Source organism: Patella vulgata, chromosome 6 (genome assembly GCF_932274485.2).
Source record: "Patella vulgata chromosome 6, xgPatVulg1.2, whole genome shotgun sequence".
Lineage (NCBI taxonomy): Eukaryota > Metazoa > Mollusca > Gastropoda > Patellidae > Patella > Patella vulgata.
The window spans coordinates 7,143,508-7,171,188 of record NC_065884.2 but is presented as its reverse complement, the minus strand read 5'-3'; the positions used below and the strand labels follow the sequence as shown (position 1 = coordinate 7,171,188).

Sequence of the window (27,681 nt, the reverse complement as noted above, 5' to 3'; positions counted from 1 at the left end):
ATTATTCTAGATATATTTAATTGACACGTATACTATTACTATCTCCCTGATAATGTCTACTACATCGTTAACACAGTTCATCGCGTGCATTTTGAATACCGATAGTTCATTGGCCAATCACGCTATTTTACCGAGATTTCGCCTAATAGTTTGGATGCAGCTATGGCGGGTGTGGCGCCAGGAAGGGTAAGCTTACTCTTCCGGACACCAGTTACCACTGTTTGTCGTGTATTTTGTACACGAGGAGCAGTCCATTTGCTGATTACACTATTTTGCTTGAATACACTATATTGCCTATAACGTTTTTTTTAGGACTTCGAATTATATCTTATGGTTTGGATTGTTCGTACTTGGTTTTATTTTATTTACATCTGTATGTATGAAATTTATCTGCATCCTTTAACCACGAAAGCCTATTGAGTTATGGCCCTTGTTTCACATTGTCGAACCCTGTGAATGCTCTAACAATCATAGTTATTCGATTTGTAGGATATTTATATGCATAATTTAAATTAGTGAAATACAGAAGCCTATTGAATTTTAGATAATTACATCAAGAGTTATGGACCTTATTTCACTTTGTCGAGCTCTGTGAACGATCTAACAACAAGCTCTGTGGACGATCTAACAACAAAAGTTATCAACCGATCTGTATGGAATTGATATGCAGTATTAAGATTAATGCAATGCACAAACCTTTTGAATTTCAGTAATTTCCGTTAATTACATCTAAAGTTATGGCCCGTGTTTCACTTCACTGAACCCTGTGAAAGCTCTTATGCTGTATTCGTTACCGCTTGGAAATATCGTGTTCCCCACTAGGAAATAGTAAATACCACACTTGTCGTGTTCGGGTGCACAAGTGGGAAAATCAAGTGATCTATACTAAGCCAAATTAAAAACTTGACACTCGGGATTTTTGGGACTAGATTTTTAATATTTGGTTTAAGGCAACTATTTTAGTGTTATGTTGTGCAGAGACGACCTTGACATCAACAGAAAGCAAGAATACGTCTCGCCGAAAGTCCTTGACATTGATAACGTTCGTGATGTCACAGTATACCCAAAATGAAATTCACAGACTTCGAGAACAATCGGAATAAAGTGTTTAGTAACGGTTGTGGCCTCCTCTAGCGTGTCGTACTGCCACACAACGTCTTCTCGTGGATCTCAGAACATTAGTAAACACTACCCGAGGAAGACGTTGCCACTGCTCAGCAAGAGCATGTTGAAGGTTCTGCAACGCCAGTGGTGGATTCACTTGCTGAAGAACACGTTGGACCAGTTCGTCCCAGATGTGTTCTATAGGATTAAGGTCGGGGCTAAGCGACGGCCAATCCAGGACTTGGACACTGGCATTTCTTAAAAAATTCTGGGTAGCAATTTCTGTATGGGGTTGAGCATTGTCTTGGTGAAACGTTAGTCCAAGCCCATGTCTCTGCATAAACGGAAGAAGAACAGGTTGCAAAATCTGATCCCTGTACTGGACAACGACGAGAGGAGAACGTCCATGTGCACAAATATTGATCCATCGAAAGAAACCGAGATCTTTGGGTTATAAACTTACATTTCAAGTTTCAACAAAATCGGATAAAAACTGTGACCTCTATAGGGTCCACAACTTTGATGTACCATATGTTTACGCTATTGGAGAACGAGGGGCAGCCATTTTGCCAGTCAGTTTTGGGCCGATTTTCACAAAATTCGAACTCAGCCGTCCTTAGGGTGTAACGGTGATACACTAAAATGTTTTTTTTTTAAATCGGATAAAAAATTATGACCTCTATAGGCTCCACAAGCTAAAACACGATTTTTCGTACAATCAGGGGCCATATTTTCGTACAATCAGGGGCCATAATTTGGGAAGTTACGGTCTGATATGCGCGAATATCGAAAGGAACCAAGATCTTTGGGTTATAAACATGCATTTCAAGTTTCATCAAAATCGGATTAACATTGTGACCTCTATAGGGTCCACAATCTTGATATACCATATTTTTACACTATTCGCGTACAAGCGGTGGCCATTTTGTCCGTCAGTTTTGGTCCGATTTTCACGAAATCGAACTCAACCTTTATTACGGTGTAACTGGGATATACTAAAACGTTTTTTTTAAATTGGATAAAAATTGTGACCTCTGGAGGGACCACAAGCCACAAACGCGATTTTTCGTACAACCAGGGGCCATAATCTAGGAAGTTACAATCCGATATCCGCGAATATCGAAAGGAACCAAGATATGTGGGTTATAAACATGCATGTCAAGTTTCATCAAAATCGGATCAAAATTGTGACCTCTAGAGTGTCCACAAGCTAAAAACGCGATTTTTCGTACAATCAGGGGCCATAATCCATGAAGTTATGGTCCGATACATGCCAATATCGAAAAGGAACCGAGATCTTAAGGAGATAAAGCTATATTTCAAGTTTTGTTGATATCGAATAAAAATTGTAACCTGTAGAGTGTTCACAAACAAATTGTGGACGGACGTACGGCACCACAACATTTTTTGTACCGGTACATAAAAATAAAGTTTTCAAACTTTATTTATTGTACATATGCTAAACAAAACTAATGTAAGTGGTACCATTATATAGTTGATCCCGATGGGATATTTATGTCTTGTGCTATAGGTTGAGATTATTTGGGCAGACCTTTTTGGGTTTAGCCCTAGTCATTTTTGGGGGTCTTTTAAAACTGAGAGGTGTGTTGTGTTTTGTGATACGGTTTAGATAACATACCTGATTTATATCCTATTCAGCCATAGTAACCCTTTTCTACTGTAGAGTTGGTTTGGCTCGCCCAAATTCAACTGTATCCAGAGAACGCCTTAACTTATGGACATGTACGGGTCGATCAAATGCAGAGTCGATTTGAGATGCACGTGCATGAGATGTATATAAGAAACCGGCGTCTGATCAGCTTTTGAAGTCGGCGGACCTAAATATACTGAGCGCCATGGAAAACGCATCACTTTTTTTCCCAAATATTTTATTACTAGGTGGTTTTGTATGTATAATATTATGCAATACTATGAACTAGTGTTTCACACAATGCTCCCAAACGCAAAAAATATCTGCCCCTGTGCACAAGAAAAAATTGCACGAGATGCACATGAAAAACCCAATATTCACGTGCAGCATTGTGTGTGAGCCCTTTAAAAGCAGGTTTTCAACTTAATGTGCAGTACATGAACTGTGAAACGTCAATCTGTCGTAATTTGTTGTTGGACGTGTGAAGGAATCGAGCTAGAGATGCCGAGACTTACTGAAAATCAACGGAATGAAGCCATGGGAATGTCAGGGCTGGCATGTCTACACGTGCTATTGCCAGCACGTGTTGAACCCCTGGGCTCCTGGTCTAGTAAATTCATGATCAAAAATGGGCCCCAAACTACGCAAGAACATTATCTAATTTAGGGACCCCTGAAATTACTCATGGTGTGTGTGTGAAATAAATTTATTTAACGTCTACTTCCATTCCTGAAAGGGGGAAGACAGGATGTTCAAACGTGTTACAAATTTCCGCACTACTTGATTTCATTAATTATCAATAAAAGTAATACGTCATATGAACTGATAATTCGTATATTATTCTACAGCTACACCAAAAACTGTTTCTGTTTCATCAAATAAACAATTTATTACCATTTCGGGAAGAAATTATATGCTGAAACGTGTTACAAATTTCCGTATTACACGGTAGTTACTAACTTATCATATAAATTAACGATAGAGTATTTTACAGCTACAAGGGAGTTTCCGTTCAATGAATAATTTATTTATAGTTCGCGTGAAATGTGCAACAGATGGTAGAAAATATTTAAATGTGAGATCATACTAACTAAATTAATACATGTGCGATACACCTGCCAATACCATTGTCTTACACATATTCAACGTGCGGCAATCTTAACATTTCATCAAATACAACGTAAAAGGGAACTCTAAACTATGCAAAAACATTAACTGCCTTAGAGGCGCATGAAACAACCATATTCATATTCAGTTCTTCCCTGGAATTGATAGCACAAAGCTTATATACAGGAATCGCATAACCTTTTCTTAAACATACATTATGCAAGAGCTAAATCTGCCTATTGCGGGTTATCTTTAGGCCTGAAATGTTATCTAAATTATTAATTAGACATTAATTAAGTTACCCAGACCATAATCAACCCTCTATGACATCGCTAGGATACGATGTGTATCGGATAAGTTCCGATTTGCTGTTCGACTTCCATTCATAATTAAATCATGAAATGGATAATCGAGACTATGTTTTTATCCTACCGACTTCAGTAATGATAATCGAGGCTTGGCCGAAAATTCAATCGCTAAAATCTCGGTTAATTATGGATCAATGTGACTGGAATTTTCCGCAAATTGCCTTTACAGTATCTAGTTTTTAATTGTTATAGCGAGAACTGCCAGCTCTTTATCTAATCTCCCATAATTTATCTTTAACTAATATTGTGGAGCAAATTCTAAAACAGGGATTATGCAAGAGCTAAACCTGCCTATTGCAAGTCTTTATTTAGAAGTTAAATGCTATATGAATTATTAATTAGACATTTATTAACTTCCCACGACCAATAACCGACTCCGATGTTCAAGATGGCTTACTGAGGTATTACCTTGAAAGTCGGGGAGTGTTGTTTTTGTTCACAACATAGTTATACCTTGTGATGGCATGCAACTTTTTATACTAAAATTAAGATCTATAATCTGTGAATGTTGTGAGGTATATGACCAGTCTGTGAACTAATCACCGGAGTACTCGTAAACTTACATTATACAAGAGCTAAATCTGCATATTGAAGGTCTGAAATATTATCTTCCATAATGTATCTTTAATTATTGAGTAAATACGTTCACCTAATCATCATTCTGCACACATAAATTCATCTCCTTAATACTCCGAGAATGGATCTCTGCCCTGAATGGCCGCCATATCCAAAAACAAGTTCATGTATACTGTTTTGAAATGCGGTTCTACTCTGTTTGACATCTCTCACACACACGCCGATCAAATAAACATTTTCAATTTAATTAAATGGAAGGGGGATAAATACTTCTCGAACTTTATCTAGTGTTTTGGAATCAAATCGTCGGTCAACTAGCTCAGTGCCTGTTCTTCAAGATGATACTAACTAGTATAATACAGACATCAGTAATATGTCGATTCTTCTAGCTAAGGGGACTTCTTTTTTTTTAAATAAAAAAACTGTTTTACTTGTAGCAGCTCTGCTCTCTCGCCTGGATTCGAGACCGACGCGATCCTCGAGGACTGAGAATACGGGTGTGTGTGTGTGTGTAAGGGAAGGGGGTAGGTTGATTCTTCTAACCGTCATGATACATGTATATTGTATAAAATTCATAACATATAGCCAGGATTAAGCTTTAAAGAAGAATTTGTATTGAAATGTTCCGTTCAAAGCTGCCCCTGCTTAATCCAGGTAATAGGTTTTGAATTCAGTTAAAGTCCATCATGAGTTTTAGGCGAATCAAGAAGTCGACAATGTCTAAATGTCACCCTTCACGGTGCCAATTTCGGTAGCGGGCAAGGATTTAATGATACCGAAGTCATCATTGTCCCGACCGCCAATCAAATACTCAATTATAGGGCCTACTACTAAGAATTTGAGAAAATAAATATTTCAAAAAAATGTAAAATTAGATGAAATAAACCTTTTATAACAAAGGTAACAGCGATAATTTCAAATTTCAACAAACTTAATGTTGGTTTTATTCCCCGTGAAATGAATGTATAGCGCATGAACGGATCTGGACAAGCACTACTCGATCGACATACCTACCCAATTTTGTTGAAACCCATTAAAGGGTTCACGACGGATCCAAAATGTGCTTAATCAAGGTACTTTTGCACCAAAATTCATGGAATCGAGCAATTTCAATAAGACTAAATCTCAACAACGGAAAGCTAAGTAACATTCATGCCACTATATTCCAAATTCTTCAACTGCTTTCAGGCTAATTTACTCTTAACTTATCATCCTTACCGCGTTTCAGAGATATCTATTCAGCCATCATGAAAAAAGACGCCGATTTGATCCTTAAATATGTTGGGATTTGAGTGTCTAAATGCATACCCTTTGAAAAGACTATAAATGCCCGAATTCGGAAATGACATGTTCGCGTTTCTTGTCTCCCACAATCCCTGAAACAACATTTCACACGTGTTTGTGCTAGTGGTAATGAAGGAATACTTTTCGAGACAGTTTCTGTCGCCATATTGGATCAACCGTTTGTGAAATGAATGGAACCTGTCCAAACTGAGTCGGGTGACTAACAAAACCTATAAAATGATGTTTGTCAAGGTCAATTTCAGAGTTTGGCCGCCATCTTGGATTTTCGGCTTTCCTGGAGTTAGCCCGTAGATTTCAGAGGTAGCAAAGTACAAGTATCTTCACTAGGGTCCGTTCGTTCTATCCGATTCCATCGTCAAACCCTGTTCCCCGAGAAATGATCACGGATCTAGGGGCTGTGACCCGTCTTAAAGTGTGACGGACAGTCCAGTCCGACAGACCGATTCTCGAACCATTTCTAATAGTTCCTGACGGACATTACTTCGGGCATAAATATGGACCGACGTGTGAATATAATAACAATGTGCAACTTAAATCCGAATACTTCGCTTGTTTTAATATTAATTTAGTTATTGGTAGTTTGCAAGTTAAAAATTTCATAAAATTATCTACAATTACTGGTACTCCTATTCATTGAAGCGAAACGATAATACAAACCAATAATTATTACCGGATACTTCACTGGTAATAAATGTATTATTTTATCGAGTTGGGGTTGGATGGCTGAATAGTTAGCACGTTCGCGCTGTATCATAACACCTGTCATTAGTCAACTGGCATGGTTTCGAATCCAAGGTTGTACGTGACAGGGTACGATCGCCTGTCCAACCTCGTGGGTTTTCTCCGGGTCCCCCAGTTTCCTCCCACTGCTAAAGACCCCTACGCGCAAGCGAATTATTGAAATAAAGTTAAAACCATATGTTAGTCCCGAAATGACCTAGGTTTTGTCGACTGGACGTTAAACTCTCTCTCTCTCTTTCTCTCTCTCTCTTTTATCTAGCAACACATTACCTGAAAATGAATACTCTGTCTACAACTTGATATTTTAAATAATATTTTACATTTCGGTGAAAACATATCGACTTGTACCTTACATTTATTAGACTATTTACCAGGTTCCTTGTCTTGTAGCAGGCTTGTTTCCAGCTCAGCTCACTGGCCTGGGTTCACATCCCAACCAACTTACATGGTCCTTGTTGTTGCCTTAACCCAAGGCGCCTCTAGCCTCCCCGAATAATCTAATTTTGATTCCTGCTTCTATACCTACACAATGCAATATTTCTTATTTTCATAATAGCAAATGAGATTTTAATTTATATATCTTTATACATATGTCGGCCATTGTTTATTGTATATTTTATATGTTTGGAGAGAACTTATATAGGCCCTTCCTTACCTGTTGTTCAATCCAATTCAGTTTATTAAGTAAAATATTGTTTAAACATACATTAGTTAAGAGTTTAATAAAGAGTTAGTCATTCTTGCTATAATAATTTTTAAAAAAATGATAAAAAAATAAAATATTGAAAATTTCATTCAAATTACACCATTCTCATCCAAGTTATCATTGTTTGTAGTTTTGACAAGATGTGTGCACAGCGGTAATCAGGGTACTGGTATAAAATTAATTTTTAAATGGCGAACCGTTTTAATCTAGTTAAAATCTCGAGTATCCGACGCCATCGACAGTTGATTATTGTCTTGTTTTGTTAATAAATGTCTATGTAATAGTTTATATAACATTTCAGGCCCAAAGAAAGACCTGCAATAGGCAGGTTTAACTCTTGCATAATGTATGTTTAAGCTAAACCCTTTTAGAAAACACTTTGAAACAAGTTTTTCAGTAGGTGAAGGACATAACTACTCTTATAGCATGTAGTCAAATAATGTTCATGTGAGCGTAATTTGACTTTTCTATTGACATTACAGCCCAATACGGGGGATCATGTGGCTAAGTGGGTAAGACGCTGGCTCGCTAGCCTGGAGGTCGGGTGTTCGATCCCTGCATTGGCCGAGAAAGTTCATCCAGATTTTCCGGCGTGATTTCTCCTTGTCAGTGATGCAGGATGGAGGGCCTGACAAGGACAGCTGTCTACTCGTTTGGATGGGACGAAAAACCGAGGTCCCGTGTACAAATTGGCGTGCACGTAAAAGGTCCCTTGGCAGTTGGAATTCGATATAAGAGTAGGCCGTAGTGCCGCTGTCCGGGCAAAATTTCCCTCATAGCACACTGTATGGCGTATGCCCGTCTTCATTAGCCCAGTCCGGAGCAGAACAGTATGACGTTAAACTTCATTTCATTTACAGCCCAATACAATTATCGTATTTATCGTTTATACATCATTTTTATTTACAATAAATAAACTTTATTGAACCTTATATATATATCTGAAATTAAATTATGTTTTCTCTCTCTCTCTCCTTTCTCTCTCTCTCGTACAAATCAAATGGGGTTTAACGTCCACTCGACACAAACTAAGTCATTTCGGGACTAACATATGGTTTAATTTTATTTCAATAATTCGCTTGCGCGTAGGGGTCTTCAGCAGTAGAAGGAAACCGGAGGACCTGGAGAGAACCCACGAGGTTGGACAGGCGATCCTACTCCTTGTCACGTGCAACCAAGGATTCGAAACCACTCCTGTTGACTCAATGACTGGCCATATGATACAGCGCGCACGTGCGAACCATTCGCTCCCCCCCCCTCCCTTGATGTGTACTATACGACTATGACATACCCTATCCAATTCTTCAATAACATAACATATGCTAAATCACTTATAAGTCAATGATGCTATAGCCCGAGACATTGTAGATGGTTTTGGTTTGTTTTGTTCAACGTCTATGTAATAATTCAGATGTAAAATAGCTTTGAATTAGATAAGAATAAATTGTTCTACTCTGTTCATTGACGTACAGGAATGGGGTAGAAGTGGGTCCATTTCATGGGGGGGGGGGGGGGTGAGTGGGTTATCCAATCAATAAGTTAAGGTCTTTGCAGTTGCAAACTATCATTAACTTGGTTGCTTATGTGGCACAGATAGACCCTATGCAATTAATGAATTGACTCCGGGAATCAACAAACCGCTTCACGCCACCGAGTGTGTTATATCGACCAGTGACTAGCAGTAAATTGTTTTTATTATCCGCCCATTCTATACATAAGCGGATCTACACAAGAAATATAATGATATATTAATTGAATCGATTACCTTATGAATATTCAATGGTTTTAACCTGCACAACACGGGAATATGATTAGTTTAAAATTTAATAGACCACCCCTACAAATGTGTCACAGTCAGCCTCAATGCAATATATAGGTAGGGTGACCCACCATAAATAAATATCTCCATATATCTCGACAATTACGCCACAATATTTATATATATGCCAAGCCCCAAATCAGTTTCACACAATTATAGTCACTAAATAAACGATCATGTTGTACTTAATAAGCTATGACCATTAATCATGTATAAATAATAGACTGAAAACTGGTTTCAAGAGTCGTCCATAACATCCAGACACTTTTTAGTAAAAGATAGGTTACGTGCCCTTGTTTTGAAATTAGTCTCGCTTAACCAGTCTATCGACCATTCTACGTCTGATTGACAGGTCGGGATAATCAAGACTACTTTTTTACGAAACATAACAGAAAGCTAGAACAAGAAATTGAATTTAGAAATAAGCACATTAGGTAGCTCAACAATCGTTTTAAGAAGCTTGTAAAAGTAAAATGAAACTACTGCTAGTATCATGTTCCTGTCTAACCCGAGTGATTCAGAGATATTATTTGTACTAAACCAAAAGATGCCGCTCTTAACGGTACAGTTAATATAAAGCGATTTAAAAAATGAAACGAACGTAATTTCTAAATCTGCTGTAATAACCAAGAAGCTTAATTTTACTGCTATTCAAAATCGTCAACAATAAATTTTTTACGGCTGTAATAGTTGATAGATTTGTAGAGAATTGCACGTGCAAGGGCTATTTATAGTATCATACTGTCAGAAAGTTGGTCTCGGCACGGCGAATTTGCACGCTTCAGTGGTAGTCTCGAACTATCAGCGGTGGACTGTATGTCTGTGAGTACATGGGTCACCCTAATATAGGGCGAAAATATTTACCTCAGGCAAGATTCATCTCTCAAACTTAAAGCAGGTAAGTGAACATTTACATCGAAGATCGGGGCATCTAGATACATAACAACCGGCCCTTTTCATAAGTGAATTGAATTTCGCTTTGGATATGAGTTGTAGATGGGGGGTTGGATGGCTGGATGGTTAGCACGTGCGCGCTGTATCATAAAGTCTGTCATTGAGTCAACTGGCCTGCTTTCGATTCCCCGGTAGTACGTGACAAGGAGCATGGTCGCCTGTCCAACCTTGTGGGTTTTCTCCGGGCCCTCCGGTTTCCTCCCACTGCTAAAGACCCCAACGCGCAAGCGAATTAATGAAATAAAATTGAACCATATGTTAGTCCCGAAATGACCTAGTTTGTGTCGAGTGGACGTTAAACCCCATCTCTCTCTCTCTGTCTCTCTCTCTCTCTCTAGTAGATGTATAAGATAGGTTGCTAGATCATATACAACGATAAGACACTTACATTATTGTAACTACGTATAACATAACTACCGGGGTGTGGTTTTTTTTTTTCGTAAAGAGTTGTTAATCCTAGCGTGTACGCTAGTAGCAGGAGGATATATTGATATATCAGATACCAAGATGAGATTCTTATATTGTAACTACGTATTATATCAATTACCATTTGTTTCAGTATGAAGTTGTTAGTTGTATTATCTGCTCTAGTAGCAGTAACATGGGCTGCTGGTACATCAGGTATTGCCTTACGATGTGGAAGATGTACAGCAGAAGACAAAAGGAGCTGCTCCGACAAATCTAAGGATTGTTAACTAGTCCCTGGTCGCTGCAATTGTTGTCAACGGTGTGGATTAAAGAAGGCAAGCGTTGTGGTATTTGGTCACCAAGGTAATATAACTTGTACAGTCTTCGTATTAAACTCCCGGCGTACCATTGATAGATTTCGGCAATATAACAATTAACACATAACGAAAAAAGGTAAACAGATCCACAGAAACCAGTGATTGATTTCCAATCAAAATTGTGTTTTGTTTAATGTATTCCTTAATTGTTGGCCGAGAAAGTTCATCCAGATTTTCCGGCGTGGTTCTCCCTTGTCAGTGATGCAGGACGGAAGGGCTGACAAGGAAAGCTGTCTAGTCGTTCGGATGGGACGAAAAACCGAGGTCCCGTGTACACATTGGCGTGCACGTAAAAGATCCCTTGGCAGTTAGAATTCGATATAAGAGTAGGCCGTAGTGCCGCTGCCCGGGCAAAATTTCCCTCATAGCACACTGTATGGCGTATGCCCGTCTTCATTAGCCCAGGTTAGGAGCAGAACAGTAGGACGTTAAACCCCATTTCATTTCATTTCATTTCATTCCTTAATTGCTAAATGCATCTTCCCCTTTATGTTTACATTGGTCTCTATTTGTTATCATAATGCCATCATTATTTATATCAAAGAGAGCCGCAGTGACTTAGTCAGTAAGGTGCTGTCTCGCTAACTTGTATAGAACAACAACAACGAGATCCCATGTACACATTCATAGTTGAAATTCGATTTTGTTCCCGGCACAAGTTCCTCATAGCACACCGTATGGCGTATGCTCGTTTTTATTAGCCCGTTTGGAGCAGAAAAGTAGTTAATCTGATGTTTTATTTCATGTAGTGATAGAACAAGTTTTATACGATTAGTGATAGTGCAAACACTATACGATTCAATTTAGGGTTTTTACTAGTGCGTGGAATTTGTCTTACTTATTCATTTTAGACTAAAATTTGACTTACTCCTTCGACAGATTTTATTTGTGACCCAGTGAAAGAAGTCTTGCTATTTTAAATCCACGTTTATAGCTGCAAAGACGGAGGGCCTGACAAGGACAGCTGTCTAGTCATTCGGATGAGACGAAAAACCGAAGTCCCGTGTACACATTGGCGTGCAAGTAAAAGATCCCTTGACAGTTGGAATTCGATATAAGAGTAGGCCGTAGTGCAGCTGTCCGGGCAAAATCCCTCATAGCACACTGTATGGCGTATGCCCGTCTTCATTAGCACAGTTCGCAGCAAAACAGTAAGACGCTAAACCCCATTTCATTTCATTTTTTTTATAGCTGCAATATTTTATTTCAATTCCAAACAATAATGACGCGTGTGTTTAAATTTATTTTCTGTTTGTTTTTATACAGATGTGAAACTGGATTAATATGCGATCGTCCATTCAATGAAGATCGATTTGATCCTGCTATGTTATCACCAGTCGGCACTTGTCGCAAAACTAGAAAGTTTGAGAAATAAAATTATAATTTATATAATTTTTATTGTTTTGTATCATTCTCCTTTGTCCCACAGAGCAAAACAACACATACAACCCAATGAAATCGACTATTATATTTCTGACCCAAGAATATACACTTAAAGATACATAATGGAAGAGTTGGCAGTTCTCACAATAATAGTTAAAAACTAGATAATGTAAAGGCAATTTGCTGAAAATTTCAGTCAAATTGATCCACTATGAGACGAGAACTAAGCGAATGAAATTTCCGCCTAGCCCCGGTCATTATTACTAAAGACAAATATACTATTCAAAAAAAGTAGGGGATATTTGATTTTTAAGTGTTATTAAAGTCACCTAATGCATTACCAACTGGTGTGTTGACAAACGTTAGTTTTTGTTGTTAATATGGAATTTAATCCCAATACTTCGAAATATGGTCTCTTAAAAACGATATGTGGAACCGAGTTTTTACTAGCGACGCCTGGTGGGACTTCCTTCAGCGATGATGTTCATTACTGTATTATTGTTAACTGGTCGGACAATAATTTGCTTGAAAAAATAAAGAACGACAATTGGCTAATGAAGACGGGCATAAGCCATATAATGTGCGATGAGGGACATTTTGCCAGGACAGCAGCACTGCGCCTACTCTTACATCGAATTCCAGCAGCCAAGGGACCTATTACGTGCACGCCAATATGTACACGAGACTTCGGTTTTTCGTCCCATCCGACCGTCTAGAAGCTGTCCCGCATCACTGACAAGGCGGAACCACGCCGGAAAATGCCGACGAATCGAGATAAGAGATGCTACTATATAGTTCTGGAACAATGGGATATCACATCAGACTAAAATCAGCAACACTGTCAATTTGTCGGTTATTTTTAAATAGTTCTAATAGTATAAAATTAACTTATTTTTTCAGATATTACATGCGTTAATAAAGAAATTACGTTTGCGAGGTGAAACTAAAAGCATCCTATCTTAGTTAAAAACAGTGTGAACTCTGTCCGGGCAAAATTTTCCTCATAGCACATTATAGTCCAATTGGAACAGGACAGTAGGACGTTAAACCCCATTTCATTGCATTTTTTATATTTTCATGTCAATCCAGTCAAGCACACATATCGGATGCCATAAAATCGGTATCTTAGATCTTAAACATCCCTAGATTTTGAACAAAAACGCAATCCATCTTAAACTCGATTTCACATCATTTCACTTCCTACTCTAGTGCTGGCAGAAATTAAGTCATCGTCGCCCCAAGTCCCTGTTATCCGGTTACAAGAATGGCGACTATCTGCTCGTTTAGGGGTGACGGTGGACACTTCATGGATTAAGACTAGTGCGAGTTATAAACAGACAATTTTTCCCTTAATTTTTTTTTTCCCCTCTTCCTGCATTTTTGGGTTGACTTTTTGGTCTAGAATTGGAGAAAGGTGATCAAATTTGCAATTTCATACCTGTTTGGGGTAATACTGATGATATTACAGCGAAAGGATAAGGGGTGTAATGTGTCTTTCTGCAGAGCAATCATTGTGTCGGAAGTTAGATTTTCACCCCAGTCAACTTCGAATCCCCGTAGCAAAAATTCTAAACGGTCAACCCCCTACAAAATTATGATGAGGAGATAGCCAAATGTGGTCCCCATTGTGTCTATAAAGATTGGAACCAACGGAATGTTGAGCAAAGAGCTACAGCCTGTGATGTTACAGCCATTTAACATTGAAGTCAATGGGCAAATGTTGGGATTGTTTTCAAAGCGAGAGCCGCGCTGGCTCAGTGAGTAGAACGCTGGATCTATAACCTGTGGGTCTCGGGTCCGGTCCCGGTGGGGTTTCTCATTAAAACACGGAGGGTCTGAGAAAGAACTCCAAGTGTTCGGATGGAACGATAAACCGGGCCCCTGTGTAGACATTGGCGTGCACGTTAAAGATAAATTGGAGTGCATGTAAAAGCAATCTTGACAGTTAAATTGGTATCACAAAAACCAAGATATAAATAAACTTAATGAAATTATAAACTTTCTGTGTACAGATTAGTTATTATATGATTACTGTTCACTGTACATATTATTTGTATATTTATATATTCCTCTTTAAATCTTTGTAAGTGTACTTATTTGCGTACGAATAAATGAATTATTATTATTATTATTATTATTATATATATGTGTGTTGCCTGTATTTGCCCCACGTGACTACAAAAAGGAATATAGGAGTTACCCTTATATATAATCAATCTGATTAATAGACAGATCTATATTTCGTTTCGTTATTTTTATACTTTCGATGGCCTGCACTACATGAAGATCTCACCGGTTGTAGTAAAAGGTCGTACGAACGGCTTTTGGCCCTATGACGTCAGACATTGATTAATCAATCGCCGTTGACTTTTCTAGTGCTTTACCCACAGTTCCTTGCATCGCACGCCAAGATATCGCCGTAACAGTTCGTTTCATTGGCTAATTCCTCGCAGGCTATATCACAACTCTTCCAGATTCTAGTGTGGCACATACAAATAAAACGAAATTTTAAAACTATAAAAAACGAAACGAAATAGGATCTGTTTTTTCATCAGATTGATATACAATTGACTGAATAAACTGTATTTACGCTTAACATGTGTAGAAACTGTAAGTAGAGGATAAATATAAACAAGGGAATGCACGGACTTTTTCGATTTTTCTCGCATTCGTTTATATCATGGCAGTCTAATAAAATAACTTTTCGTCTTCCAGGAAGTATCAGTGAGTCGAACATCGACCGTGTATCCGTTGTCGCTCTTAACTTCAGTCACTTATATATCAGGATAACTAATCGTATTTTCATTTTTAGTACCACTTACCGTTTCTTCAATTCTTCGAGGGGGGTGGATGCCGAATGGTTACCACGTGCGTGCTGTATCATAAGGCCCGCATTGAGTCAACTGGCGTGGTTTCGAATCCCCGGTTGTACGTGACAAGGAGTAGGGTCGCTTGCCCAACCTCGTGGGTTTTCTCCGCGTCTTCCGCTTTCCTCCCACTGCTAAAGACCCCTACGCGCAAGGGAATTATTGAAATAAAATTGAACCATGTGTTAGACCCGAAATGACCTAGTTTGTATTGAGTGGACGTTAAACCCCATCTCTCTCTCTCTCTCTTCGATACACATCTACCGTAGCTATGTTTTCTGTGTTAAAATAAATATATTGGGAATGTGTTTAACCAGTTCTATCATATATTTAATATTGGCTGGCACCAACAATGTCCTTTAACCAGTTCTATCACATATTTAATATTGGCTGGCACCAACACCGTCCTTTAAAGCAGTCGATGAGAGAGAGAGAGAGAGAAATGGGGTTTAACGTCCACTCGACACAAACTAGGTCATTTCGGGACTAACACATGGTTCAATTTTATTTCAATAATTCGCTTGCGCGTAGGGGTCTTTAGCAGTGGGAGGAAACCGGCGGTCCCGGAGAAAACCCACGAGGTTGGACAGGTGACCCTACTCCTTGTCACGTACAACCGGGGAATCGAAACCCCGCCAGTTGACTCAATGACAGACCGTATGATACAGCGCAGCGCGTACGTGCTAACCATTCGGCCATCCAACCCCCCACGCAGTCGATGAACAATATCAGGAAGAGAAATCAAATTTCTGTTCATTTCGTTTGTTTTAAAGGCTGGATACCACTCTTGTTGTAACTGAATAATATGTCCCAATCTTTAATCTGGTCAACAAATTGTACTATTTTACAATATTCCTATTAATTGATGATACAAATTTCATCTAAACACACCTTATTTAAAAAATTGGAAAAATTCAACTTAATGGTTTGAAACGTCTAACGTAAACCTTTTCAAATGTAACTTCGATTTAAAGATATTTTAGAACCCTCTGGACAAGTAAAATAGGATGTAATGGATAATTTGCACAACAGGTAGGACACTAAAACATCTAGTAATAAGATAAGGATATTATTTATTTTCTGGAGCTGTCAAGCCAGCAAGAGTGGTATTGTCCCTTTAAAAGCATATTTAGGCAAATAAAAAAGATGGGTTTGTCAATAAAATCGTATTTTATTTATAGAGATCTTGGATCCGGTGTTGCCGTCCTACAGGTTCCTTTAAATCCAAAATCCCACCAATAAGCAGCCTGCGCGCCATTTTCATTAATACAAATCAAATGGGATTCACATCTGAAAAAAGGAATGTTACATGTTGATACTATTATATTACATTGCTGGAGGGCCAGACTGTCGGATAAAATACCAAGGGACTATTGATATATATACCTCCGTTGAGGTCGTCACACATTGAAATACAATAACTCTAATTTTGTTGGGCCCAGAGATAAGCAATTGATTTGTCGATGCTTGCGAACTGTGGTCAATAGATTTGATACTATGACTATAAGGAAAATAGTAAGGACAGTGATAGACTCGGATGCACGCTCTTTGCATTCAAATACGATCGCTATGACTTCACAATTCCAATATGGAAGCGATGACAGGACAAAATGTCGTAATTGTTAAGAATTTAAATATGTAATTAATTGATGGGTGTTAACAATTACTTTTGGTAGAAACTGTTGGGTTGTTCCGCTTTAATTTTAATTGGTCTTCACATATGGTAGTCTCGGTCAACTCAAGGGAATACCTTTACATGACGTCACATTGTACATTGGCAAATATATTTTTTTGTAATTTTACAAGTCGTCAACTTCACCCCCACCAAAAAATACCCCCCCCCCCCAAAAAAAAAAACAAAACAAACAAAATAAAATAAAAGAATACATTAACAAAATATCTTACTGTACAGAAGATACGGTACAATTTTCGCCAAGTTTCCCTCTACACACGTCACAACACCCACACGTTTCCCTACCAGGCTGGCAATATGACGGCAAGTCTTCACACACTACATCTGGGCTGCACTGCACACACGACGTAGCTTCTGATTGGCCGAAGAACGCCAATACCAGTACACAACAAACTAGTACTGCAGATTTCATACTGAAACTAGATATAACCTACAAAGAAAAACAACAAAATTACAAAGGAATTGCGGTGGAGGGGGGGGGGGGGAGAATGGTTAGCATGTGCGCGCTGTATCATAAGGTCTGTCATTGAGTCAACTGGCGTGGTTTCGATTCCCCGGTTGTACGTGACAAGGAGTAGGGTCGCTTGTCCAACCTCGTGGGTTTCATCAAGAGTCCCCCGGTTTTCGCCCACTGCTAAAGACCCGTACGCGCAAGCGAATAATTGAAATAAAATTGAACCATATGTTGGGCCCGAAAATACCTAGTTTGTGTCGAGTGGACGTTACCCCCCCCCCCCCTCTCTCTCTCCCTCTCTCTCTCACACACAGGAGTTAGATAGATAAACCTGAGGAGGAACCAACCAACAACACCCAAAAAAAAACAATAGATATTTGCCGGTTGGTAGACTATCAACTTTTCGATTTGAGGGAGATTAGAAGTAAAGCGTTCAATTTTTTAAAGGAGACACATTTTTATAGAAAATTTTAATTTGTATATATACTGTTTTTTGATATTTTATTTTTTAAATATTTGATATACATAAAATAATATTATATAATTTTAATAGTGCTAACTGTGATATTTGTTTTTATTTATGTATATTAGTATTTTGTGATTTCATTTAATGTGTCTCGTAAATATCACCATATGTTTGGCGCAATATAGCCCGGTTGGAGCTGACGTGCCATAAAACCATATTTCATTCATTCATTCATTCATTAAATTTACACAACCATCACCCACATATTATTTTACATTTTTTCAAGAATAATAATTGGTCCGAGTGGTCTTACAATATACATTAATTGCTGTATGTCGGTGGAGTTGATCGTTGTCCACCTCCGCATACGTAGGAGATGATGAAGATAGAAACTGGACATATTGCAATACAATGTAATAGGAATGAAATGAAATGGGTTTAACGTCCTACTGTTCTGCTCCGAACTGGACTAATGAAGGCGTACATACACCATACAGTGTGCTATGAGGGAAATTGTGCCCGGCGGCAGCACTACGGCCTACCCTTATATCGAACTTCACGGGACATCGACTTTTTGTCCCATTCGAACGACTAGACATCTGTCCTTGCCAGGCCCTCCGTCCTGTGTCACTGACAAGGGGGGGGGGGGGACCACGCCGTAAAATCTAAACTTCCTCGGCCAATGCAGGGATCCAACATCCGACCTCCAGGCTAGCGAACGAGCGTCTTACCACTTACCCATCGTGGCTCCTAATGTTATAGAAGACATTAGTGTAAAGTTATTTGGGGATCACGTGGCTAAGTGGGTAAGACGCTAGCTCGCTAGCCTGGAGGTCGGGTGTTCGATCCCTGCATTGGCCGAGAAAGTTCATCCAGATTTTCCGGCGTGGTTCTCCCTTGTCAGTGATGCAGGACTGAGGGGCTGACAAGGAAAGCTGTCTAGTCGTTCGGATGGGACGAAAAACCGAGGTCCCGTGTACACATTGGCGTGCACGTAAAAGATCCCTTGGCAGTTGGAATTCGATATAAGAGTAGGCCGTAGTGCCGCTGTCCGGGCAAAATTTCCCTCATAGCACACTGTATGGCGTATGCCCGTCTTCTTTAGCCCAGGTTAGGAGCAGAACAGTAGGACGTTAAACCCCATTTCATTTCATTTCGTTAAGTTATTTATATACTCAGCTATAAATTATTCACATCATATTAATTTGATTTAATAAGAAATAAATAACAACATATTTACTGTCTATATTTATTTTTTATTGGTCCGAGTGGTCTTTTGAGTTGGTTTGAGAAACAAAGCTAAATATTGGTCCGAGTGGTTTTACATTATAGATCAATTGGTCCGAGCGGTCTTTGGGTTTGTCCGAGTAACAGAGCTAAAATATATTAGTCCGAGTGGTCTCTGTTTTGGCCCAAGTATAAGAGCTAAATATTTGTCCGAGTGGTCTTACAATATACATTAATTGGTCTAAGTGGTCTCTGTTTTGGTTCAAGTAGTCTCCTTATTGGTCCGATTGGTCTTGGTCCGAGTGGTCATTGGTCCGAGTTGTCTCCATACCTTATCACTACATATAAATAAAGGTTGAATTTGTCAAAGTCTGTCAAAAGTAAATACGGAGCGGGATTATAACTATTAGGCAGTGAAAAATCCAGGCCCCAAAATGTATAAAGTAAAACGAAGTTGTAATCTAGTTACTGTAATCTTATAGTAATTACAGTACTGTAATTGCAGTTGTAATCTAGCTACTTCTCTGTACAAGTGGGCCAACGAAGACGGACACGCCTATTTATATTTCCAATTGAGGGGGTGGGGGTCTATATTGTGTACCCATTCAATGGTATCCACGGTAACTTGTGGTTTTCCATTAAAACAATGATTGATCCAATATTTTATTTTCAAAACATTTAGACACAATAATGCATGAACCCTATCTGGCATAAGCACAGAGAGTCTATAATTACTTGAAGCAGAAAGATAGCCATGAGGCCGAATGGGCGCCAATCAAAATACGCGATTTACAGCGTGAAATAATGAAATGTCAAGTGGTTAAGTTAACCCACAATTCTGGGTTATATCTGACTGACTGTATTTAAAAGTCTTAACAGTAAGTGCCCATTAATAAAGAAAATAAATTTATAATATATAACCATACGTGTCCAGTGGTAGCTATAACAACAAACACGTTATATTTATTTTTAGCCCCTTAGAAATGACATGAATGGTGTTTGACGTTCTGGGGATCACGTGGGTAAGACGCTGGCTCGCTAGCCGGGAGGTCGGGTGTTCGATCCCTACATCGGGCCGAGAAAGTTCATCCAGATTATCCGACGTGGTTTCCCCTTGTCAGTGATGCAGGACGGAGGGCCTGACAAGGGCAGCTGTCTAGTCGTTCGGATGGGACGAAAAACCGAGGCCCCGTGTACAAATTGGCGTGCACGTAAAAGATCCCTTGGCAGTTGGAATTCGATATAAGAGTAGGCCGTAGCGCCGCTGCCCGGGCAAAATTTCCCTCATAGCACACTGTATGGCGTATGCCCGTCTTCATTAGCCCAGTTTAGGAGCAAAACAGTAGGACGTTAAACCACATTTCATTTCATTTCATTTCGTTTAACGTCCTACTGGGCTAATGAAGAAGGGTAGCTTCTTCGTAATCTTCTATTAGCTAGTCAAACCCTTCCTTTCTGAACCTACATAGCCCAGTCGATGCAGCATCGTGGCCCTTCTTATGTCTTTCAAAGTATTAAAGTTCCTTCTTACCTGAACGTGAACGTGAGTGAAATAGTCTGAACCAGTCTATGTCGTGATGTGTAAATCGACACCACGATACCTCTTTTATACGTTTTTAAATTTGTTATGAATGAAACAAATGAAATGAAATGAAATGAAATGGGGTGTAACGTCCTACTGTTCTGCTCTTAAACTGGGCTAATGAAGACGGATGAATGAAACAAGATGTCAGTACCAGATGGGACATTTCAAACAGTGGTGTCAATGAAATCACAAAATATAACCCAAGCACAAAAGATTAGGTGATATGAATATCATTTCATGTCGAAACGTATATCAAAACTGACATACGGGATTCTAAATTGGTTTCATAAACAATATCCAGAGAACAAAACAACTTATAAAACTGTAAGAGACATGACATGAAATCAGTTATTTTAATACGTGTACACGTTGGAGTACACGTAAAAGTATTCTTGACTGTTGGAATTCGCATAAAAAAAGTTCGCTCGATTGACGTATCACCTTTTATCGCTGATAAATATAATGCAAAATCCAAAGTACCATTACCGTTAACAGATCAATGCTTACAGAAGATATGTCGTAGTGCTGTATTCTGGGGGTCGTAGCTTATACCAACACTAACGACGATAAATAGTTAAAATTGTACTTTTAATAAACGCGTTTTTAAAACTGGCTAACGATCACAATAACGAGATCCATTGTGCTATTGGGGAAATTTTGAATTTCAACAGCTAGGGGGTTAATTTTTCGTTCAATCCGAAGAACTAAACGTTGTCCCTTGTCAGGGCCTATGCCATACACCAGTGACAAGGGGGTACCACGCCGGAAAATCCCGATTAGCTTACTTGGCCAAGGAATCTTTTACGTGTACGCCAATGTGTACACTGGCGTTCTGTTTTTCGTCCCTCCCAAACCACTAGACAGCTGTCACTGCAACACTGATAACGTGAAACGACGCCGGAAATTCCCGGGAGCAAACCCACGACCTCCACACTAGGCACAGTTCAAAGCTACTTTAATTTGATTTACAGCATATTTATTTATTTTACGTGTTATTTAGACATTTATCTATTAACTGAGAGAGAGAGAGAGAGAGAGAGGGAGAGAGAGAAAGAGGTCTAACGTTCACTCAGCACAAACTAGGTCATTTCGGGACTAACATACGGTTCAATTTTATTTCCATAATTCGCTTGCCCGTAGGGGTCTTTAGCAGTTGGAGAAAACCGAAGGATCAGGAGAAAACCGACAAGGTTCGACAGGCGACCCTACTCCTTGTCACGTACAACCGGGGAATCTCGAAACCACGCCACTTGAGTCAATGACAGACTTTATGATACAGTGCGCACGTGCTAACTATTCAGCCATCCACCCCCCCCCCCCCTTATCTATTAGCTAACACGCATTTAAAAACTAATGTATTTACCGACCCGCTATCTTGTCTAATATTGGAATGTTTATAACAATTATGTTAAGGAAAGGTTTTGATATGTGTCAATAAAATAAGGGTCACACGGAGAAACGCGCACTTATGATTGATTGATAAACTTGTCTGTCTTTACTACACTAGGATCTGGATAGGATCTGGAAGTGTTGTTATATTTCCGGCGTTTTTGTTGAAATGAGGGATTAGCCAATGAAACGGTTTGTTATGGCGAATTCTTGGCCTTTTGATGCACGGACCTGTGGGTAAACCACTAGAAACGTCAACGCTGATTGATTATTCAATGTCTGACGTCATGATCATGGGGTCAAAAGCCGCTCGTTTGACCCCTGACGTGAACTCGCACTATAACTTGTCAGATCTTCGTGTATTTTAGGCCATCTAAGTATAAAAACAAGCCAACAGTGAGGCTGATGTCCCCCGCCGAAATCCCCCCAAAAAAAGATGACACATATTAATTAATCCCATATTTTTTTTTTCAAAAGTATCAAGCAATCAAACTGATTATCAACTATACACTAAGTTTCATAACTCTCTATCAGATAGAATCAAAGTTATCTTGTCCCAAAGCATCGACCAATGAAATTGCTTAGCTCTGCTTAGCTTTAGCTCGAAATGTTAATCATTGAACTCAGTCAAGACATTTACCTAATGAACATTTACATCAAGTTTAAACATTCCACCTCAATTAAAAGCAGAGTTGTTGTGTTCCAAAGTCTTGAGTGACTTGACCAATCAAATTGCTTATCGTTCCTTACCCTAAGCAAAAAATTCTCATCATCGAACTAGTCAAGGTAATGATATAATTAATCTATACTCAGAGTTTCATTACTCTCGCTTAATTATAACCAAAGTATCAACAAATCAGATTGCTTAGCTCTGCTTACAGTAAGCAGACAATGTTTATCATCGAACTCCACCAAGGCGTTCACCTAATGAATGCCTACACCAAGTTTGAACATTCTACCAAAATTAGAAAGATAGTTATTGTTTTCTAAAGTCACGACCAATCAAATTGCTTATCGCTCTGCTTACTGTGAACAGAAAATGCTCATTATTGAACTTAGTCAAGGTATTGATGTGATAAAACTATACACCAAGTGTCCTCACTCTCACTTAATTAGAACTTAAGTTTTCGTGTCCCAAAGCATCAGCCAATCAAACTGCTTATCTCTGCTTACCCTAAGCAGAAAATAAATTCTCATCTTCAAACTCCATCAGGGCATTGACCTAATAAACACCCACGCAAAGAGTGGACATTCTAGCTCAATTAGAATGCGAGTTATTGTGTTCCAAAGTCTCGAACAATCAAATTGTTTATCGCTCTGTTTACCCTGAGGAGAAAATGCTCATTATCACATTTAGTCAAGGTATTCATGTAATTAAACTATACACCAAACTTCATCCCTCTCACTTAATCAGAACTAACGTTATAATGCCCCAAAGCATCAACCAATCAAATACCCTGAGCCGAAAATGCTCATCTTCGAATTCCATCAAGGCGTTGGCCTAATAAACACCTACACTAAGTTTGAACGTCCTAGGTCAATTAGAAGGGGAGATATTGAGTTCCAAAGTCTCGACGAATCAAATTGCTTATCGTTCTGCTTACCCTGAGCCGAGAATGCTCATTATCGAACTTATTCAAGGTATTGATGTAATGAAACTATACACTAAGTTTCGTCACACTCACTTAATTAGAACTAAAGTGATCGTGTCCCAAAGCATGAACCAATCAAATTGCTTATCTCTGCTTACCCTAAGCAGAAAATGCTCATCTTCGAACTCCGTCAAGGCATTGACCTAATAAACACCTACACCCAAGTTTGAAGATAGCTCAATTAGGAGAGTTATGTGTCCCAAAAAGTGTGACGGACAGACAGACGGACAAACCCATTTTAAGAGTCCCCTGCTTTCTTCGAAGGCGGGGGACAAAAAGCGAAACGAAATATAGATCTGCATTTTAATCAGGTTGTGGCCAATCGAATATTTACTAAGGATCAGTGTGGTCGAAGCAGTAACATGTAGGGATCAAACAGATGTCCAATAGTCCACCACATGATTTCAATATTAGTCACGTTAAGGTTGTCTATATGTACAGGTTGTCTTTCTGTTTTGTGACAGGTGTCTGGGTTGTATTAAATGTTATCAATGCTGGCATTTCACGTCTGCTAAACACAGAAAAATAAAAAATAAGAATGTCAATTTCAATTCAGTTTGACATTTCTGATCGTATAGCCTCCGCGCCAGGTGCTTGATATGTTATTGTTTACATGTACACATTTGTTCAATGTGTACTTGTTGAATTAGAGTATGGGGTGCTCTTCGTATTGAAGAAATGAAATGAAATGAAATAGGGTTTAACGTCTTACTATTCTGCTCCTACTGGGCTAATGAAGACGGGCATACGGCATACAGTGTTCTATGAGGGGAATTTTGCCCGGACAGCTGCACTAAGGCCTACTCTTATATCGAATTCCAACTGTCAAGGGATCTTTTACGTGCACGCCAATGTGTGCACAGGACTTCGGTTTTTCGTCCCATCCGAACGACTAGACAGCTGTTCTTGTCAGGCCCTCCGCCCTGTATTACTGACCAGGGGGAACCATCGTATTGAAGAGGGAGTGGGGGGGGGGGTCAAACAATGTATGTCATAGAGTCCTGTTTCTTAATTGCGACGTTTCGATCCCGGGGTTGGCTAAAAGATGTACCATGTCACTAACATATGGTTTTTAATTTTATTTCAATAATTCTCTTGCGCGTAGGGGTCTTTAGCAGTGGGAGGAAACCGGAGGACCCGGAGAAAACCCACGAGGTTGGAAGATAAAGAGACAAACAAAGATAATGAAAAGGGAAAATGTCAGTCAAATTACTTCATTCTGAGCCGATTCATCGGCATTAGAAAACAGTGTCGTCTCGATTGTCATTGCTACTGTTATTACGGTAATAAACAAAGTCTCGATTATCCACTACTGAATTGATGGTTCGAAAGATGATGATCGGGTAGCTTCAGCTACTGTGACACCATCTGAGACAATTTCTGTCCGCCTTCCACCTGCTTCTTCCATCTTTACAGCTGAACTTCAGGCCATTCTACAGGCTTTGGAGTTCATTCAATCATCATCTCTATTAAAATATATAATCTTTACTGATTCTTTGTCCTCACTACAAGCAATAAACAACAAACAGCTTGATCACCCATTAGTGGCAGACATTTATCGTCTGCTACTATCATACGAGTTAATCAGCAAAGACATTGTCCTTTGCTGGCTCCCCAGTCACATGGATATTAAAGGGAACGATCAAGCAGATTTGGCTGCCAAGTCTGCTCTAGATCTTCCCTTATCCTATTTTTTAATATCATTCACAGATTTTAAATCTGTTATTAACAAATTTATTTATGACCGCTGGCAACGGTCTTGGGATCTTGCAGGCACAAACAAACTTCATCACATCAAGCCTCTCTTAGGAGATTGGCCCAACTCCTACAGAACCAACAGGAGGGATGAAGTTGTTTTGTGTCGCTCTCGCATAGGTCATACTTTTTTAACACATTTTTTCATCTTAAAGCGAGAGCCTCAACCAGAATGTGAACATTGTCATGTTCCTTTGACAGTGAAGCACATTTTGATTGAGTGCAAGCATCTCAAAGATACAAGATTACGGCATTACCGTTGCCAGTCACTTCATCAGTTGTTTGCCCAACCAGGTATATACAGTAAAGCGCTAGATTTTTTAAAAGAGACAAATTTTTATCGAAAATTTTAATTGTATATATTTGATTTTCACCTTCATGTTTTAAATATATATACATAAAGTTTATATTTAGTTTTATTTGATATTTACTGTGATATTTGTTTTTATTTATGTATATATAGATAATGTGATTATTTGTTTCTAGTTTGTCTCGTAACATCATCATATGTTTGGCGCAGTATAGCCCGGTTGGAGCTGACGTGCCATTAAACAACATTTCATTCATTCATTCATTCCACTACTGAATTAAATTAGAAACCTTAGTAATATCCGATGGCAGCGAGAGTTGATTATTGTTTTGGTAAGTTAATAAATCTCTAATTAATAATATACTATTATATAACATTTAAGGCATACAGAAAGACATGCAATAGCTCTTAAACCACAGCCCGGTTTATTTAAAATGTCTGAATTTCGACGTGACCTTAGACTCTCATACTTATCGACATTTATGCATTGACCTATAAGACGTTCTTTCACGAGTGTTCGTTGAACTCCTTGACAACCACTAACAATTGCACGATTTGTAACGTAAAAGTTATGTCTTGGTGATGACTTGGATTGCGCAAGTACAACAAGAGATTGTTAGCAATGTGAAATATTCCTGCAAGAAGCCGTGTCATATGAGAAGTGGTATTAGATGTTCTAGATCAGCTAATCAGGAGGATTGTTTGTGTATTGTACGTGAACTTCTGCAAGAAGCCGTACCAGGGGTTTTAAAACAGTTAATTTGAACGATGGTTTGTGTATAGTATGTGAACTTCTCCTACAAGAAGCTGCAGCCGTTCTAGAGCAGCTAACGAGAACGATGGTTTGTGTATTGTATGTGAACTTCTCCCTCGAAAAGCGGTACCAGTTCTTATAGGACAACACACATACTCTTGTATTACACGTGTCACTGCTTATGCTAGGTTCCCATGCGTTACGACAGGATTGTCCCTAATGAATCCACGCAGTATACGTTTCGATACGAACAACACGATTGCTACGACCGACCACAATATATATGCACCCGATTACTCCGATTAAAACCACGATTTCAATCGTGGTCACCTTAGGAGGACGATGGTTTGTGTATGGAAAAGTCCTCGTATGCCTCGATAGTCGTATACGAATCATTAATATTTCAATATAAAGAGACATTATAGGTCTATGGTTGGTATTTGACCTGATTGTACTATTGTTTTAGGGAGAGAGAGAGAAATGGGGTTTAACGTCCACTCGACACAAACTAGGTCATTTCGGGACTAACATGGTTTAATTTTATTTACATAATTCGCTTGCGCATAGGGGTCTTTAGCAGTGGTAGGAAACCGGAGGACCCGGAGAAAACCCACGAGGTTGGACAGGCGACCCTATTCCTTGTCACGTACAACCGGGGATTCGAAACCACGCCAGTCGACTCAATGACAGACTTTATGATACAGCGCGCGCACGCTAACCATTCAGCCATCCAACCCCCCCTATTGTTTTAGGGTGTTGTAGCTGATCTGTGTGAACGATGTGAATGAAATCTAACTACGTCTTTAGCTGTGATATAAACAATTTAACTAGCAAATTACATCTCGTGCAATTATTATACTAAATATTGTTTGACGGTTAAGTATTCTATAATTATGAGTTGATTACAGAATAAAAGTAGTAATTATTCAATAATCAAATCATATTATAATAAATTGTACTATTATACGCCAGTGTGGTATGACGGAATTTTTGCGCGGACAGCGACGTTAATGCCTACTCTTATATCCAA

The 27,681-nt window shown here is 39.0% G+C and overlaps 1 long non-coding RNA gene across 1 annotated transcript; it reads left to right on the top strand.

Moving 5' to 3' along the window:
* The first annotated feature begins 10,229 nt into the window (after positions 1–10,229).
* On the top strand, positions 10,230–12,495 carry LOC126825010 (uncharacterized). Its single transcript, XR_007681751.2, has 3 exons — positions 10,230–10,275; positions 10,891–11,102; positions 12,383–12,495. It is a non-coding gene; the product is annotated as an uncharacterized LOC126825010 (long non-coding RNA).
* Positions 12,496–27,681: the final 15,186 nt, after the last annotated feature.